Source organism: Phyllobates terribilis, unplaced genomic scaffold (assembly GCF_046119375.1).
Source record: "Phyllobates terribilis strain yellow unplaced genomic scaffold, ASM4611937v1 Scaffold_650__1_contigs__length_881393, whole genome shotgun sequence".
Classification (NCBI taxonomy): Eukaryota; Metazoa; Chordata; class Amphibia; order Anura; family Dendrobatidae; genus Phyllobates; species Phyllobates terribilis.
Window position 1 is genome coordinate 323,635 of NW_027363410.1, and position 17,743 is coordinate 341,377.

Below are 17,743 nucleotides of genomic sequence, written 5' to 3' on the forward strand. Positions count from 1 at the left end.
CCACCTGTAGTTATTTAGGTGAAAGCTCCAAAATGCTTGCCTAATATGTCTGTTTATCCAAAAGGAAGTAAAAAGGGAGAGCTAGAAAGATAGCATTGCATCACATTACATGGCAATGCAATGCACAGTTGCTGAAGTTGAACCAAAATGAGCTTGTAATCTGGCTTCTGCAACTTTGAACATGAAAAATCCAATGAGGAGAAGAGAAGCAAAGCCAAAGAGTCCATCCCAAAATCCGACAAACAAGCAAAATGAACAAAAAACATTGAATTCAATTCTTTCTGATTTTAGAAACTGCATTAAAGAAGGGGTGCACCGGTCCTGGAGATACTGCAATACCAGGTCAATGCGTGGAGTGGACAGAGCAAGCTCTTTTTCCATCTCCCTGTTCTAAAAATCCATTTAATATATGGTCCCCAGATAGGGGACGTATCAGATATTAAACTGATAAGAACAGATACTACACTTGATCTTAGCCAAAAGGCCGAGAAGCGATAACCAGAATTGGTTTCAAACTACGGAGCCACCCAAGGATCCTGAAAAGTCCATTTGTGGAGATGAGCTCCTGGACTCCCGTTAAGAAGACATGTTGTCAACCTCTAGATCCCTTACATGCCTGCACTTTTCGGCTTGCTGCTGCTGCAATCCACGCGTTTTAGATCTGCATAACTCCACCTCTTTAAACACAGCACCTTCACCCCCTGCTGTTCCCACCCGCCTCAACACCGTTGGAAGGGAGGAGAACCAATTAAGGCGGGGGGTGGGGTGGAACGAGCAGCTGTCTACCCTTAGCAGGAGGGCTCCTGATTACATACCTCTCCTGCTGCTGCTGCTGCTGCTGGCTGTCCAGCAGCAGACTGAAGGTGGCTGCTGCTGTGCACAGGTATATAAAGGCTCAGAGCCTATTATGACACGCGCAGCCAGCGTTCCATTGCCACATTCCATCTACTGCAGGCAGGATACCTGGCTGGCTGAATGTCGCTGAGAAGCTCACAGAGACCGCCATAAGCAACAGTTTAACAGAATGCCACAGACTAATCAACCAAACTTTTTGGGTTGGGTTCTCTTTTATAGTCTGCAGGCATTAAATGAAAGAAGTCAGTGTTCCAGCAGAAGGAGACAACGTTTCAGAAAAGGCATTGTAGCAAACCAAAAAAGAAATTTTAAGCGCAGCAGAGTAACCAGCGCACATACCTGTTAGCTCAGGTGAGTTTAAAAGGCTGCTGTTGATAACAAGGGCATTTGCTAAATAGATGGTGTGTGTGCAACAATATACTGAAAGGTCAATTATATTGTGCAGCTTATCTCACCACCTGTAGTTATTTAGGTGAAAGCTCCAAAATGCTTGCCTAATATGTCTGTTTATCCAAAAGGAAGTAAAAAGGGAGAGCTAGAAAGATAGCATTGCATCACATTACATGGCAATGCAATGCACAGTTGCTGAAGTTGAACCAAAATGAGCTTGTAATCTGGCTTCTGCAACTTTGAACATGAAAAATCCAATGAGGAGAAGAAAAGCAAAGCCAAAGAGTCCATCCCAAAATCCGACAAACAAGCAAAATGAACAAAAAACATTGAATTCAATTCTTTCTGATTTTAGAAACTGCATTAAAGAAGGGGTGCACCGGTCCTGGAGATACTGCAATACCAGGTCAATGCGTGGAGTGGACAGAGCAAGCTCTTTTTCCATCTCCCTGTTCTAAAAATCCATTTAATATATGGTCCCCAGATAGGGGACGTATCAGATATTAAACTGATAAGAACAGATACTACACTTGATCTTAGCCAAAAGGAGGAGAAGCGATAACCAGAATTGGTTTCAAACTACGGAGCCACCCAAGGATCCTGAAAAGTCCATTTGTGGAGATGAGCTCCTGGACTCCCGTTAAGAAGACATGTTGTCAACCTCTAGATCCCTTACATGCCTGCACTTTTCGGCTTGCTGCTGCTGCAATCCACGCGTTTTAGATCTGCATAACTCCACCTCTTTAAACACAGCACCTTCACCCCCTGCTGTTCCCACCCGCCTCAACACCGTTGGAAGGGAGGAGAACCAATTAAGGCGGGGGGTGGGGTGGAACGAGCAGCTGTCTACCCTTAGCAGGAGGGCTCCTGATTACATACCTCTCCTGCTGCTGCTGCTGCTGGCTGTCCAGCAGCAGACTGAAGGTGGCTGCTGCTGTGCACAGGTATATAAAGGCTCAGAGCCTATTATGACACGCGCAGCCAGCGTTCCATTGCCACATTCCATCTACTGCAGGCAGGATACCTGGCTGGCTGAATGTCGCTGAGAAGCTCACAGAGACCGCCATAAGCAACAGTTTAACAGAATGCCACAGACTAATCAACCAAACTTTTTGGGTTGGGTTCTCTTTTATAGTCTGCAGGCATTAAATGAAAGAAGTCAGTGTTCCAGCAGAAGGAGACAACGTTTCAGAAAAGGCATTGTAGCAAACCAAAAAAGAAATTTTAAGCGCAGCAGAGTAACCAGCGCACATACCTGTTAGCTCAGGTGAGTTTAAAAGGCTGCTGTTGATAACAAGGGCATTTGCTAAATAGATGGTGTGTGTGCAACAATATACTGAAAGGTCAATTATATTGTGCAGCTTATCTCACCACCTGTAGTTATTTAGGTGAAAGCTCCAAAATGCTTGCCTAATATGTCTGTTTATCCAAAAGGAAGTAAAAAGGGAGAGCTAGAAAGATAGCATTGCATCACATTACATGGCAATGCAATGCACAGTTGCTGAAGTTGAACCAAAATGAGCTTGTAATCTGGCTTCTGCAACTTTGAACATGAAAAATCCAATGAGGAGAAGAAAAGCAAAGCCAAAGAGTCCATCCCAAAATCCGACAAACAAGCAAAATGAACAAAAAACATTGAATTCAATTCTTTCTGATTTTAGAAACTGCATTAAAGAAGGGGTGCACCGGTCCTGGAGATACTGCAATACCAGGTCAATGCGTGGAGTGGACAGAGCAAGCTCTTTTTCCATCTCCCTGTTCTAAAAATCCATTTAATATATGGTCCCCAGATAGGGGACGTATCAGATATTAAACTGATAAGAACAGATACTACACTTGATCTTAGCCAAAAGGCCGAGAAGCGATAACCAGAATTGGTTTCAAACTACGGAGCCACCCAAGGATCCTGAAAAGTCCATTTGTGGAGATGAGCTCCTGGACTCCCGTTAAGAAGACATGTTGTCAACCTCTAGATCCCTTACATGCCTGCACTTTTCGGCTTGCTGCTGCTGCAATCCACGCGTTTTAGATCTGCATAACTCCACCTCTTTAAACACAGCACCTTCACCCCCTGCTGTTCCCACCCGCCTCAACACCGTTGGAAGGGAGGAGAACCAATTAAGGCGGGGGGTGGGGTGGAACGAGCAGCTGTCTACCCTTAGCAGGAGGGCTCCTGATTACATACCTCTCCTGCTGCTGCTGCTGCTGGCTGTCCAGCAGCAGACTGAAGGTGGCTGCTGCTGTGCACAGGTATATAAAGGCTCAGAGCCTATTATGACACGCGCAGCCAGCGTTCCATTGCCACATTCCATCTACTGCAGGCAGGATACCTGGCTGGCTGAATGTCGCTGAGAAGCTCACAGAGACCGCCATAAGCAACAGTTTAACAGAATGCCACAGACTAATCAACCAAACTTTTTGGGTTGGGTTCTCTTTTATAGTCTGCAGGCATTAAATGAAAGAAGTCAGTGTTCCAGCAGAAGGAGACAACGTTTCAGAAAAGGCATTGTAGCAAACCAAAAAAGAAATTTTAAGCGCAGCAGAGTAACCAGCGCACATACCTGTTAGCTCAGGTGAGTTTAAAAGGCTGCTGTTGATAACAAGGGCATTTGCTAAATAGATGGTGTGTGTGCAACAATATACTGAAAGGTCAATTATATTGTGCAGCTTATCTCACCACCTGTAGTTATTTAGGTGAAAGCTCCAAAATGCTTGCCTAATATGTCTGTTTATCCAAAAGGAAGTAAAAAGGGAGAGCTAGAAAGATAGCATTGCATCACATTACATGGCAATGCAATGCACAGTTGCTGAAGTTGAACCAAAATGAGCTTGTAATCTGGCTTCTGCAACTTTGAACATGAAAAATCCAATGAGGAGAAGAAAAGCAAAGCCAAAGAGTCCATCCCAAAATCCGACAAACAAGCAAAATGAACAAAAAACATTGAATTCAATTTTTTCTGATTTTAGAAACTGCATTAAAGAAGGGGTGCACCGGTCCTGGAGATACTGCAATACCAGGTCAATGCGTGGAGTGGACAGAGCAAGCTCTTTTTCCATCTCCCTGTTCTAAAAATCCATTTAATATATGGTCCCCAGATAGGGGACGTATCAGATATTAAACTGATAAGAACAGATACTACACTTGATCTTAGCCAAAAGGCCGAGAAGCGATAACCAGAATTGGTTTCAAACTACGGAGCCACCCAAGGATCCTGAAAAGTCCATTTGTGGAGATGAGCTCCTGGACTCCCGTTAAGAAGACATGTTGTCAACCTCTAGATCCCTTACATGCCTGCACTTTTCGGCTTGCTGCTGCTGCAATCCACGCGTTTTAGATCTGCATAACTCCACCTCTTTAAACACAGCACCTTCACCCCCTGCTGTTCCCACCCGCCTCAACACCGTTGGAAGGGAGGAGAACCAATTAAGGCGGGGGGTGGGGTGGAACGAGCAGCTGTCTACCCTTAGCAGGAGGGCTCCTGATTACATACCTCTCCTGCTGCTGCTGCTGCTGGCTGTCCAGCAGCAGACTGAAGGTGGCTGCTGCTGTGCACAGGTATATAAAGGCTCAGAGCCTATTATGACACACGCAGCCAGCGTTCCATTGCCACATTCCATCTACTGCAGGCAGGATACCTGGCTGGCTGAATGTCGCTGAGAAGCTCACAGAGACCGCCATAAGCAACAGTTTAACAGAATGCCACAGACTAATCAACCAAACTTTTTGGGTTGGGTTCTCTTTTATAGTCTGCAGGCATTAAATGAAAGAAGTCAGTGTTCCAGCAGAAGGAGACAACGTTTCAGAAAAGGCATTGTAGCAAACCAAAAAAGAAATTTTAAGCGCAGCAGAGTAACCAGCGCACATACCTGTTAGCTCAGGTGAGTTTAAAAGGCTGCTGTTGATAACAAGGGCATTTGCTAAATAGATGGTGTGTGTGCAACAATATACTGAAAGGTCAATTATATTGTGCAGCTTATCTCTCCACCTGTAGTTATTTAGGTGAAAGCTCCAAAATGCTTGCCTAATATGTCTGTTTATCCAAAAGGAAGTAAAAAGGGAGAGCTAGAAAGATAGCATTGCATCACATTACATGGCAATGCAATGCACAGTTGCTGAAGTTGAACCAAAATGAGCTTGTAATCTGGCTTCTGCAACTTTGAACATGAAAAATCCAATGAGGAGAAGAAAAGCAAAGCCAAAGAGTCCATCCCAAAATCCGACAAACAAGCAAAATGAACAAAAAACATTGAATTCAATTCTTTCTGATTTTAGAAACTGCATTAAAGAAGGGGTGCACCGGTCCTGGAGATACTGCAATACCAGGTCAATGCGTGGAGTGGACAGAGCAAGCTCTTTTTCCATCTCCCTGTTCTAAAAATCCATTTAATATATGGTCCCCAGATAGGGGACGTATCAGATATTAAACTGATAAGAACAGATACTACACTTGATCTTAGCCAAAAGGCCGAGAAGCGATAACCAGAATTGGTTTCAAACTACGGAGCCACCCAAGGATCCTGAAAAGTCCATTTGTGGAGATGAGCTCCTGGACTCCCGTTAAGAAGACATGTTGTCAACCTCTAGATCCCTTACATGCCTGCACTTTTCGGCTTGCTGCTGCTGCAATCCACGCGTTTTAGATCTGCATAACTCCACCTCTTTAAACACAGCACCTTCACCCCCTGCTGTTCCCACCCGCCTCAACACCGTTGGAAGGGAGGAGAACCAATTAAGGCGGGGGGTGGGGTGGAACGAGCAGCTGTCTACCCTTAGCAGGAGGGCTGCTGATTACATACCTCTCCTGCTGCTGCTGCTGCTGGCTGTCCAGCAGCAGACTGAAGGTGGCTGCTGCTGTGCACAGGTATATAAAGGCTCAGAGCCTATTATGACACACGCAGCCAGCGTTCCATTGCCACATTCCATCTACTGCAGGCAGGATACCTGGCTGGCTGAATGTCGCTGAGAAGCTCACAGAGACCGCCATAAGCAACAGTTTAACAGAATGCCACAGACTAATCAACCAAACTTTTTGGGTTGGGTTCTCTTTTATAGTCTGCAGGCATTAAATGAAAGAAGTCAGTGTTCCAGCAGAAGGAGACAACGTTTCAGAAAAGGCATTGTAGCAAACCAAAAAAGAAATTTTAAGCGCAGCAGAGTAACCAGCGCACATACCTGTTAGCTCAGGTGAGTTTAAAAGGCTGCTGTTGATAACAAGGGCATTTGCTAAATAGATGGTGTGTGTGCAACAATATACTGAAAGGTCAATTATATTGTGCAGCTTATCTCACCACCTGTAGTTATTTAGGTGAAAGCTCCAAAATGCTTGCCTAATATGTCTGTTTATCCAAAAGGAAGTAAAAAGGGAGAGCTAGAAAGATAGCATTGCATCACATTACATGGCAATGCAATGCACAGTTGCTGAAGTTGAACCAAAATGAGCTTGTAATCTGGCTTCTGCAACTTTGAACATGAAAAATCCAATGAGGAGAAGAAAAGCAAAGCCAAAGAGTCCATCCCAAAATCCGACAAACAAGCAAAATGAACAAAAAACATTGAATTCAATTCTTTCTGATTTTAGAAACTGCATTAAAGAAGGGGTGCACCGGTCCTGGAGATACTGCAATACCAGGTCAATGCGTGGAGTGGACAGAGCAAGCTCTTTTTCCATCTCCCTGTTCTAAAAATCCATTTAATATATGGTCCCCAGATAGGGGACGTATCAGATATTAAACTGATAAGAACAGATACTACACTTGATCTTAGCCAAAAGGCCGAGAAGCGATAACCAGAATTGGTTTCAAACTACGGAGCCACCCAAGGATCCTGAAAAGTCCATTTGTGGAGATGAGCTCCTGGACTCCCGTTAAGAAGACATGTTGTCAACCTCTAGATCCCTTACATGCCTGCACTTTTCGGCTTGCTGCTGCTGCAATCCACGCGTTTTAGATCTGCATAACTCCACCTCTTTAAACACAGCACCTTCACCCCCTGCTGTTCCCACCCGCCTCAACACCGTTGGAAGGGAGGAGAACCAATTAAGGCGGGGGGTGGGGTGGAACGAGCAGCTGTCTACCCTTAGCAGGAGGGCTCCTGATTACATACCTCTCCTGCTGCTGCTGCTGCTGGCTGTCCAGCAGCAGACTGAAGGTGGCTGCTGCTGTGCACAGGTATATAAAGGCTCAGAGCCTATTATGACACGCGCAGCCAGCGTTCCATTGCCACATTCCATCTACTGCAGGCAGGATGCCTGGCTGGCTGAATGTCGCTGAGAAGCTCACAGAGACCGCCATAAGCAACAGTTTAACAGAATGCCACAGACTAATCAACCAAACTTTTTGGGTTGGGTTCTCTTTTATAGTCTGCAGGCATTAAATGAAAGAAGTCAGTGTTCCAGCAGAAGGAGACAACGTTTCAGAAAAGGCATTGTAGCAAACCAAAAAAGAAATTTTAAGCGCAGCAGAGTAACCAGCGCACATACCTGTTAGCTCAGGTGAGTTTAAAAGGCTGCTGTTGATAACAAGGGCATTTGCTAAATAGATGGTGTGTGTGCAACAATATACTGAAAGGTCAATTATATTGTGCAGCTTATCTCACCACCTGTAGTTATTTAGGTGAAAGCTCCAAAATGCTTGCCTAATATGTCTGTTTATCCAAAAGGAAGTAAAAAGGGAGAGCTAGAAAGATAGCATTGCATCACATTACATGGCAATGCAATGCACAGTTGCTGAAGTTGAACCAAAATGAGCTTGTAATCTGGCTTCTGCAACTTTGAACATGAAAAATCCAATGAGGAGAAGAAAAGCAAAGCCAAAGAGTCCATCCCAAAATCCGACAAACAAGCAAAATGAACAAAAAACATTGAATTCAATTCTTTCTGATTTTAGAAACTGCATTAAAGAAGGGGTGCACCGGTTCTGGAGATACTGCAATACCAGGTCAATGCGTGGAGTGGACAGAGCAAGCTCTTTTTCCATCTCCCTGTTCTAAAAATCCATTTAATATATGGTCCCCAGATAGGGGACGTATCAGATATTAAACTGATAAGAACAGATACTACACTTGATCTTAGCCAAAAGGCCGAGAAGCGATAACCAGAATTGGTTTCAAACTACGGAGCCACCCAAGGATCCTGAAAAGTCCATTTGTGGAGATGAGCTCCTGGACTCCCGTTAAGAAGACATGTTGTCAACCTCTAGATCCCTTACATGCCTGCACTTTTCGGCTTGCTGCTGCTGCAATCCACGCGTTTTAGATCTGCATAACTCCACCTCTTTAAACACAGCACCTTCACCCCCTGCTGTTCCCACCCGCCTCAACACCGTTGGAAGGGAGGAGAACCAATTAAGGCGGGGGGTGGGGTGGAACGAGCAGCTGTCTACCCTTAGCAGGAGGGCTCCTGATTACATACCTCTCCTGCTGCTGCTGCTGCTGGCTGTCCAGCAGCAGACTGAAGGTGGCTGCTGCTGTGCACAGGTATATAAAGGCTCAGAGCCTATTATGACACGCGCAGCCAGCGTTCCATTGCCACATTCCATCTACTGCAGGCAGGATACCTGGCTGGCTGAATGTCGCTGAGAAGCTCACAGAGACCGCCATAAGCAACAGTTTAACAGAATGCCACAGACTAATCAACCAAACTTTTTGGGTTGGGTTCTCTTTTATAGTCTGCAGGCATTAAATGAAAGAAGTCAGTGTTCCAGCAGAAGGAGACAACGTTTCAGAAAAGGCATTGTAGCAAACCAAAAAAGAAATTTTAAGCGCAGCAGAGTAACCAGCGCACATACCTGTTAGCTCAGGTGAGTTTAAAAGGCTGCTGTTGATAACAAGGGCATTTGCTAAATAGATGGTGTGTGTGCAACAATATACTGAAAGGTCAATTATATTGTGCAGCTTATCTCACCACCTGTAGTTATTTAGGTGAAAGCTCCAAAATGCTTGCCTAATATGTCTGTTTATCCAAAAGGAAGTAAAAAGGGAGAGCTAGAAAGATAGCATTGCATCACATTACATGGCAATGCAATGCACAGTTGCTGAAGTTGAACCAAAATGAGCTTGTAATCTGGCTTCTGCAACTTTGAACATGAAAAATCCAATGAGGAGAAGAAAAGCAAAGCCAAAGAGTCCATCCCAAAATCCGACAAACAAGCAAAATGAACAAAAAACATTGAATTCAATTCTTTCTGATTTTAGAAACTGCATTAAAGAAGGGATGCACCGGTCCTGGAGATACTGCAATACCAGGTCAATGCGTGGAGTGGACAGAGCAAGCTCTTTTTCCATCTCCCTGTTCTAAAAATCCATTTAATATATGGTCCCCAGATAGGGGACGTATCAGATATTAAACTGATAAGAACAGATACTACACTTGATCTTAGCCAAAAGGCCGAGAAGCGATAACCAGAATTGGTTTCAAACTACGGAGCCACCCAAGGATCCTGAAAAGTCCATTTGTGGAGATGAGCTCCTGGACTCCCGTTAAGAAGACATGTTGTCAACCTCTAGATCCCTTACATGCCTGCACTTTTCGGCTTGCTGCTGCTGCAATCCACGCGTTTTAGATCTGCATAACTCCACCTCTTTAAACACAGCACCTTCACCCCCTGCTGTTCCCACCCGCCTCAACACCGTTGGAAGGGAGGAGAACCAATTAAGGCGGGGGGTGGGGTGGAACGAGCAGCTGTCTACCCTTAGCAGGAGGGCTCCTGATTACATACCTCTCCTGCTGCTGCTGCTGCTGGCTGTCCAGCAGCAGACTGAAGGTGGCTGCTGCTGTGCACAGGTATATAAAGGCTCAGAGCCTATTATGACACGCGCAGCCAGCGTTCCATTGCCACATTCCATCTACTGCAGGCAGGATACCTGGCTGGCTGAATGTCGCTGAGAAGCTCACAGAGACCGCCATAAGCAACAGTTTAACAGAATGCCACAGACTAATCAACCAAACTTTTTGGGTTGGGTTCTCTTTTATAGTCTGCAGGCATTAAATGAAAGAAGTCAATGTTCCAGCAGAAGGAGACAACGTTTCAGAAAAGGCATTGTAGCAAACCAAAAAAGAAATTTTAAGCGCAGCAGAGTAACCAGCGCACATACCTGTTAGCTCAGGTGAGTTTAAAAGGCTGCTGTTGATAACAAGGGCATTTGCTAAATAGATGGTGTGTGTGCAACAATATACTGAAAGGTCAATTATATTGTGCAGCTTATCTCACCACCTGTAGTTATTTAGGTGAAAGCTCCAAAATGCTTGCCTAATATGTCTGTTTATCCAAAAGGAAGTAAAAAGGGAGAGCTAGAAAGATAGCATTGCATCACATTACATGGCAATGCAATGCACAGTTGCTGAAGTTGAACCAAAATGAGCTTGTAATCTGGCTTCTGCAACTTTGAACATGAAAAATCCAATGAGGAGAAGAAAAGCAAAGCCAAAGAGTCCATCCCAAAATCCGACAAACAAGCAAAATGAACAAAAAACATTGAATTCAATTCTTTCTGATTTTAGAAACTGCATTACAGAAGGGGTGCACCGGTCCTGGAGATACTGCAATACCAGGTCAATGCGTGGAGTGGACAGAGCAAGCTCTTTTTCCATCTCCCTGTTCTAAAAATCCATTTAATATATGGTCCCCAGATAGGGGACGTATCAGATATTAAACTGATAAGAACAGATACTACACTTGATCTTAGCCAAAAGGCCGAGAAGCGATAACCAGAATTGGTTTCAAACTACGGAGCCACCCAAGGATCCTGAAAAGTCCATTTGTGGAGATGAGCTCCTGGACTCCCGTTAAGAAGACATGTTGTCAACCTCTAGATCCCTTACATGCCTGCACTTTTCGGCTTGCTGCTGCTGCAATCCACGCGTTTTAGATCTGCATAACTCCACCTCTTTAAACACAGCACCTTCACCCCCTGCTGTTCCCACCCGCCTCAACACCGTTGGAAGGGAGGAGAACCAATTAAGGCGGGGGGTGGGGTGGAACGAGCAGCTGTCTACCCTTAGCAGGAGGGCTCCTGATTACATACCTCTCCTGCTGCTGCTGCTGCTGGCTGTCCAGCAGCAGACTGAAGGTGGCTGCTGCTGTGCACAGGTATATAAAGGCTCAGAGCCTATTATGACACGCGCAGCCAGCGTTCCATTGCCACATTCCATCTACTGCAGGCAGGATACCTGGCTGGCTGAATGTCGCTGAGAAGCTCACAGAGACCGCCATAAGCAACAGTTTAACAGAATGCCACAGACTAATCAACCAAACTTTTTGGGTTGGGTTCTCTTTTATAGTCTGCAGGCATTAAATGAAAGAAGTCAGTGTTCCAGCAGAAGGAGACAACGTTTCAGAAAAGGCATTGTAGCAAACCAAAAAAGAAATTTTAAGCGCAGCAGAGTAACCAGCGCACATACCTGTTAGCTCAGGTGAGTTTAAAAGGCTGCTGTTGATAACAAGGGCATTTGCTAAATAGATGGTGTGTGTGCAACAATATACTGAAAGGTCAATTATATTGTGCAGCTTATCTCACCACCTGTAGTTATTTAGGTGAAAGCTCCAAAATGCTTGCCTAATATGTCTGTTTATCCAAAAGGAAGTAAAAAGGGAGAGCTAGAAAGATAGCATTGCATCACATTACATGGCAATGCAATGCACAGTTGCTGAAGTTGAACCAAAATGAGCTTGTAATCTGGCTTCTGCAACTTTGAACATGAAAAATCCAATGAGGAGAAGAAAAGCAAAGCCAAAGAGTCCATCCCAAAATCCGACAAACAAGCAAAATGAACAAAAAACATTGAATTCAATTCTTTCTGATTTTAGAAACTGCATTACAGAAGGGGTGCACCAGTCCTGGAGATACTGCAATACCAGGTCAATGCGTGGAGTGGACAGAGCAAGCTCTTTTTCCATCTCCCTGTTCTAAAAATCCATTTAATATATGGTCCCCAGATAGGGGACGTATCAGATATTAAACTGATAAGAACAGATACTACACTTGATCTTAGCCAAAAGGCCGAGAAGCGATAACCAGAATTGGTTTCAAACTACGGAGCCACCCAAGGATCCTGAAAAGTCCATTTGTGGAGATGAGCTCCTGGACTCCCGTTAAGAAGACATGTTGTCAACCTCTAGATCCCTTACATGCCTGCACTTTTCGGCTTGCTGCTGCTGCAATCCACGCGTTTTAGATCTGCATAACTCCACCTCTTTAAACACAGCACCTTCACCCCCTGCTGTTCCCACCCTCCTCAACACCGTTGGAAGGGAGGAGAACCAATTAAGGCGGGGGGTGGGGTGGAACGAGCAGCTGTCTACCCTTAGCAGGAGGGCTCCTGATTACATACCTCTCCTGCTGCTGCTGCTGCTGGCTGTCCAGCAGCAGACTGAAGGTGGCTGCTGCTGTGCACAGGTATATAAAGGCTCAGAGCCTATTATGACACGCGCAGCCAGCGTTCCATTGCCACATTCCATCTACTGCAGGCAGGATACCTGGCTGGCTGAATGTCGCTGAGAAGCTCACAGAGACCGCCATAAGCAACAGTTTAACAGAATGCCACAGACTAATCAACCAAACTTTTTGGGTTGGGTTCTCTTTTATAGTCTGCAGGCATTAAATGAAAGAAGTCAGTGTTCCAGCAGAAGGAGACAACGTTTCAGAAAAGGCATTGTAGCAAACCAAAAAAGAAATTTTAAGCGCAGCAGAGTAACCAGCGCACATACCTGTTAGCTCAGGTGAGTTTAAAAGGCTGCTGTTGATAACAAGGGCATTTGCTAAATAGATGGTGTGTGTGCAACAATATACTGAAAGGTCAATTATATTGTGCAGCTTATCTCACCACCTGTAGTTATTTAGGTGAAAGCTCCAAAATGCTTGCCTAATATGTCTGTTTATCCAAAAGGAAGTAAAAAGGGAGAGCTAGAAAGATAGCATTGCATCACATTACATGGCAATGCAATGCACAGTTGCTGAAGTTGAACCAAAATGAGCTTGTAATCTGGCTTCTGCAACTTTGAACATGAAAAATCCAATGAGGAGAAGAAAAGCAAAGCCAAAGAGTCCATCCCAAAATCCGACAAACAAGCAAAATGAACAAAAAACATTGAATTCAATTCTTTCTGATTTTAGAAACTGCATTAAAGAAGGGGTGCACCGGTCCTGGAGATACTGCAATACCAGGTCAATGCGTGGAGTGGACAGAGCAAGCTCTTTTTCCATCTCCCTGTTCTAAAAATCCATTTAATATATGGTCCCCCGATAGGGGACGTATCAGATATTAAACTGATAAGAACAGATACTACACTTGATCTTAGCCAAAAGGCCGAGAAGCGATAACCAGAATTGGTTTCAAACTACGGAGCCACCCAAGGATCCTGAAAAGTCCATTTGTGGAGATGAGCTCCTGGACTCCCGTTAAGAAGACATGTTGTCAACCTCTAGATCCCTTACATGCCTGCACTTTTCGGCTTGCTGCTGCTGCAATCCACGCGTTTTAGATCTGCATAACTCCACCTCTTTAAACACAGCACCTTCACCCCCTGCTGTTCCCACCCGCCTCAACACCGTTGGAAGGGAGGAGAACCAATTAAGGCGGGGGGTGGGGTGGAACGAGCAGCTGTCTACCCTTAGCAGGAGGGCTCCTGATTACATACCTCTCCTGCTGCTGCTGCTGCTGGCTGTCCAGCAGCAGACTGAAGGTGGCTGCTGCTGTGCACAGGTATATAAAGGCTCAGAGCCTATTATGACACGCGCAGCCAGCGTTCCATTGCCACATTCCATCTACTGCAGGCAGGATACCTGGCTGGCTGAATGTCGCTGAGAAGCTCACAGAGACCGCCATAAGCAACAGTTTAACAGAATGCCACAGACTAATCAACCAAACTTTTTGGGTTGGGTTCTCTTTTATAGTCTGCAGGCATTAAATGAAAGAAGTCAGTGTTCCAGCAGAAGGAGACAACGTTTCAGAAAAGGCATTGTAGCAAACCAAAAAAGAAATTTTAAGCGCAGCAGAGTAACCAGCGCACATACCTGTTAGCTCAGGTGAGTTTAAAAGGCTGCTGTTGATAACAAGGGCATTTGCTAAATAGATGGTGTGTGTGCAACAATATACTGAAAGGTCAATTATATTGTGCAGCTTATCTCACCACCTGTAGTTATTTAGGTGAAAGCTCCAAAATGCTTGCCTAATATGTCTGTTTATCCAAAAGGAAGTAAAAAGGGAGAGCTAGAAAGATAGCATTGCATCACATTACATGGCAATGCAATGCACAGTTGCTGAAGTTGAACCAAAATGAGCTTGTAATCTGGCTTCTGCAACTTTGAACATGAAAAATCCAATGAGGAGAAGAAAAGCAAAGCCAAAGAGTCCATCCCAAAATCCGACAAACAAGCAAAATGAACAAAAAACATTGAATTCAATTCTTTCTGATTTTAGAAACTGCATTAAAGAAGGGGTGCACCGGTCCTGGAGATACTGCAATACCAGGTCAATGCGTGGAGTGGACAGAGCAAGCTCTTTTTCCATCTCCCTGTTCTAAAAATCCATTTAATATATGGTCCCCAGATAGGGGACGTATCAGATATTAAACTGATAAGAACAGATACTACACTTGATCTTAGCCAAAAGGCCGAGAAGCGATAACCAGAATTGGTTTCAAACTACGGAGCCACCCAAGGATCCTGAAAAGTCCATTTGTGGAGATGAGCTCCTGGACTCCCGTTAAGAAGACATGTTGTCAACCTCTAGATCCCTTACATGCCTGCACTTTTCGGCTTGCTGCTGCTGCAATCCACGCGTTTTAGATCTGCATAACTCCACCTCTTTAAACACAGCACCTTCACCCCCTGCTGTTCCCACCCGCCTCAACACCGTTGGAAGGGAGGAGAACCAATTAAGGCGGGGGGTGGGGTGGAACGAGCAGCTGTCTACCCTTAGCAGGAGGGCTCCTGATTACATACCTCTCCTGCTGCTGCTGCTGCTGGCTGTCCAGCAGCAGACTGAAGGTGGCTGCTGCTGTGCACAGGTATATAAAGGCTCAGAGCCTATTATGACACGCGCAGCCAGCGTTCCATTGCCACATTCCATCTACTGCAGGCAGGATACCTGGCTGGCTGAATGTCGCTGAGAAGCTCACAGAGACCGCCATAAGCAACAGTTTAACAGAATGCCACAGACTAATCAACCAAACTTTTTGGGTTGGGTTCTCTTTTATAGTCTGCAGGCATTAAATGAAAGAAGTCAGTGTTCCAGCAGAAGGAGACAACGTTTCAGAAAAGGCATTGTAGCAAACCAAAAAAGAAATTTTAAGCGCAGCAGAGTAACCAGCGCACATACCTGTTAGCTCAGGTGAGTTTAAAAGGCTGCTGTTGATAACAAGGGCATTTGCTAAATAGATGGTGTGTGTGCAACAATATACTGAAAGGTCAATTATATTGTGCAGCTTATCTCACCACCTGTAGTTATTTAGGTGAAAGCTCCAAAATGCTTGCCTAATATGTCTGTTTATCCAAAAGGAAGTAAAAAGGGAGAGCTAGAAAGATAGCATTGCATCACATTACATGGCAATGCAATGCACAGTTGCTGAAGTTGAACCAAAATGAGCTTGTAATCTGGCTTCTGCAACTTTGAACATGAAAAATCCAATGAGGAGAAGAAAAGCAAAGCCAAAGAGTCCATCCCAAAATCCGACAAACAAGCAAAATGAACAAAAAACATTGAATTCAATTCTTTCTGATTTTAGAAACTGCATTAAAGAAGGGGTGCACCGGTCCTGGAGATACTGCAATACCAGGTCAATGCGTGGAGTGGACAGAGCAAGCTCTTTTTCCATCTCCCTGTTCTAAAAATCCATTTAATATATGGTCCCCAGATAGGGGACGTATCAGATATTAAACTGATAAGAACAGATTTTTTTTTTTTTTTTTTTTTTCCAAACACTCAGAAATTAAGTTTTATAATCTTAAATCATGTATCACTAAACTCAAGATTTTAGTTCCATCATCGTGTTTAGATATTATATTTATATTTTTTCATTTGAATTAATATATATAAAGTTAAACATAACAATTCCTTTACAGTTTCAACAGTTTCCAAACAAATCACAACTGACATTACTTCACCCGGTTTCCCAAACTAAATATCCCCTTTTTCCCTTTTACTTTCCTCCCAACAAAACCCCTTAACTTCTTTTCTTCCTCCTCATGCTCTAACCGCATCTGTTCCCAATCATACTCTTCCTCATCATCTCTGAAAGTCACCACCTTCTCCAAAACTTTACCCTTTTCCTCTTTTACTTCTTTCTTTTCACCAGATACTTTCCTTGATCCACAATTTTCCTGTACCGTTACCTTTTTCTTCACCTTTAAACTTTCAACTTCTTTTCCCTGCTTATTCTCCTCTATAATTATCGCATCAACTTCCTTCTTCATTTTATCACCAATATCTTCCTTTTGTCCTCCAAAGTTCTTTTCAAAAGTTCCTTTGCTGCTTTCCATGTAACAATACCCAGAACTCCCGTTTACCATAATCCTCCCATTATGCAAATTTTCTTCTCCTGTTGTCCACACCAAAAAACGTCTCTTTCCGTTCCAAATACCAACTTTGTTCCTGTATAATTTCTGAAACTTTACCATCTTACATTTAGATTCCAAAAAAACCATTATCTCCTCTATTTCCACAAACGGATTGTCCATGTAAATTATCACACTCTTCGGTTTCCCCATGAATGATGCACTTACTCCAATTTTCCCAGAATCCTCTTCACTCCAGCATTTGAAAAAATGAATGCACTTTTCCTCAGAAACTAGAGTCACATCACAAACTTTACCTTGCTTTATTTCTTGCATACAGTAGATATCCTTCTCCAAAACTTCATGTTTCCTCAAAATTTCCAGAATCCATTTTTCTTCCAAAAAAGTTTCTTCCGTCTCCCGTTTCACAAAAAAACGTAAGCATCTCTTCTTTTTCCAAAACTCCATCTCAACAATCCGTTTTCCTTCCGTTTTTCCTTTTAATCCTCCAAATGTTGCCACCACAGCTATGTGTGGCGACAGTTGCCCCCCACAGCTATGTGTGGTGACAAGGTGATCGCCTCTCGTTGCCCAGGGACTAATCCGACTCCCTAATAGCAGCAGGGGGGTTTAGCTCCACCGATGAGTGTAGCGATCCCCCCAGGCCAAGGAGCCGGGTACCCCAAGCACCTCCCAGTCAAGACCAAGGCAGCAACCGCTAGATCACTGCACTTGATCTTAGCCAAAAGGCCGAGAAGCGATAACCAGAATTGGTTTCAAACTACGGAGCCACCCAAGGATCCTGAAAAGTCCATTTGTGGAGATGAGCTCCTGGACTCCCGTTAAGAAGACATGTTGTCAACCTCTAGATCCCTTACATGCCTGCACTTTTCGGCTTGCTGCTGCTGCAATCCACGCGTTTTAGATCTGCATAACTCCACCTCTTTAAACACAGCACCTTCACCCCCTGCTGTTCCCACCCGCCTCAACACCGTTGGAAGGGAGGAG

General features: G+C 44.4%; 13 non-coding genes across 13 annotated transcripts; all 13 read right to left on the reverse strand.

The window, feature by feature from the left end:
- Positions 1 to 305: 305 nt before the first annotated feature.
- On the reverse strand, positions 306 to 496 carry LOC141234935 (U2 spliceosomal RNA). Its single transcript, XR_012300796.1, has one exon. It is a non-coding gene; the product is annotated as a U2 spliceosomal RNA (small nuclear RNA).
- Positions 497 to 1,614: 1,118 nt separating this feature from the next.
- LOC141235287 (U2 spliceosomal RNA) lies at positions 1,615 to 1,805 on the reverse strand. Its single transcript, XR_012301137.1, has one exon. It is a non-coding gene; the product is annotated as a U2 spliceosomal RNA (small nuclear RNA).
- A 1,115-nt stretch (positions 1,806 to 2,920) lies between these two features.
- LOC141234936 (U2 spliceosomal RNA) lies at positions 2,921 to 3,111 on the reverse strand. The gene has a single exon (XR_012300797.1). It is a non-coding gene; the product is annotated as a U2 spliceosomal RNA (small nuclear RNA).
- A 1,115-nt stretch (positions 3,112 to 4,226) lies between these two features.
- On the reverse strand, positions 4,227 to 4,417 carry LOC141234937 (U2 spliceosomal RNA). Its single transcript, XR_012300798.1, has one exon. It is a non-coding gene; the product is annotated as a U2 spliceosomal RNA (small nuclear RNA).
- A 1,115-nt stretch (positions 4,418 to 5,532) lies between these two features.
- Positions 5,533 to 5,723, reverse strand: LOC141234939 (U2 spliceosomal RNA). Its single transcript, XR_012300800.1, has one exon. It is a non-coding gene; the product is annotated as a U2 spliceosomal RNA (small nuclear RNA).
- Positions 5,724 to 6,838: 1,115 nt separating this feature from the next.
- On the reverse strand, positions 6,839 to 7,029 carry LOC141234940 (U2 spliceosomal RNA). Its single transcript, XR_012300801.1, has one exon. It is a non-coding gene; the product is annotated as a U2 spliceosomal RNA (small nuclear RNA).
- Positions 7,030 to 8,144: 1,115 nt separating this feature from the next.
- Positions 8,145 to 8,335, reverse strand: LOC141235244 (U2 spliceosomal RNA). Its single transcript, XR_012301096.1, has one exon. It is a non-coding gene; the product is annotated as a U2 spliceosomal RNA (small nuclear RNA).
- Positions 8,336 to 9,450: 1,115 nt separating this feature from the next.
- Positions 9,451 to 9,641, reverse strand: LOC141235176 (U2 spliceosomal RNA). Its single transcript, XR_012301031.1, has one exon. It is a non-coding gene; the product is annotated as a U2 spliceosomal RNA (small nuclear RNA).
- A 1,115-nt stretch (positions 9,642 to 10,756) lies between these two features.
- LOC141234941 (U2 spliceosomal RNA) lies at positions 10,757 to 10,947 on the reverse strand. The gene has a single exon (XR_012300802.1). It is a non-coding gene; the product is annotated as a U2 spliceosomal RNA (small nuclear RNA).
- Positions 10,948 to 12,062: 1,115 nt separating this feature from the next.
- LOC141235195 (U2 spliceosomal RNA) lies at positions 12,063 to 12,253 on the reverse strand. Its single transcript, XR_012301049.1, has one exon. It is a non-coding gene; the product is annotated as a U2 spliceosomal RNA (small nuclear RNA).
- A 1,115-nt stretch (positions 12,254 to 13,368) lies between these two features.
- On the reverse strand, positions 13,369 to 13,559 carry LOC141235312 (U2 spliceosomal RNA). The gene has a single exon (XR_012301161.1). It is a non-coding gene; the product is annotated as a U2 spliceosomal RNA (small nuclear RNA).
- Positions 13,560 to 14,674: 1,115 nt separating this feature from the next.
- LOC141234942 (U2 spliceosomal RNA) lies at positions 14,675 to 14,865 on the reverse strand. The gene has a single exon (XR_012300803.1). It is a non-coding gene; the product is annotated as a U2 spliceosomal RNA (small nuclear RNA).
- A 1,115-nt stretch (positions 14,866 to 15,980) lies between these two features.
- On the reverse strand, positions 15,981 to 16,174 carry LOC141235336 (U2 spliceosomal RNA). The gene has a single exon (XR_012301179.1). It is a non-coding gene; the product is annotated as a U2 spliceosomal RNA (small nuclear RNA).
- Between the last annotated feature and the right edge of the window lie 1,569 nt (positions 16,175 to 17,743).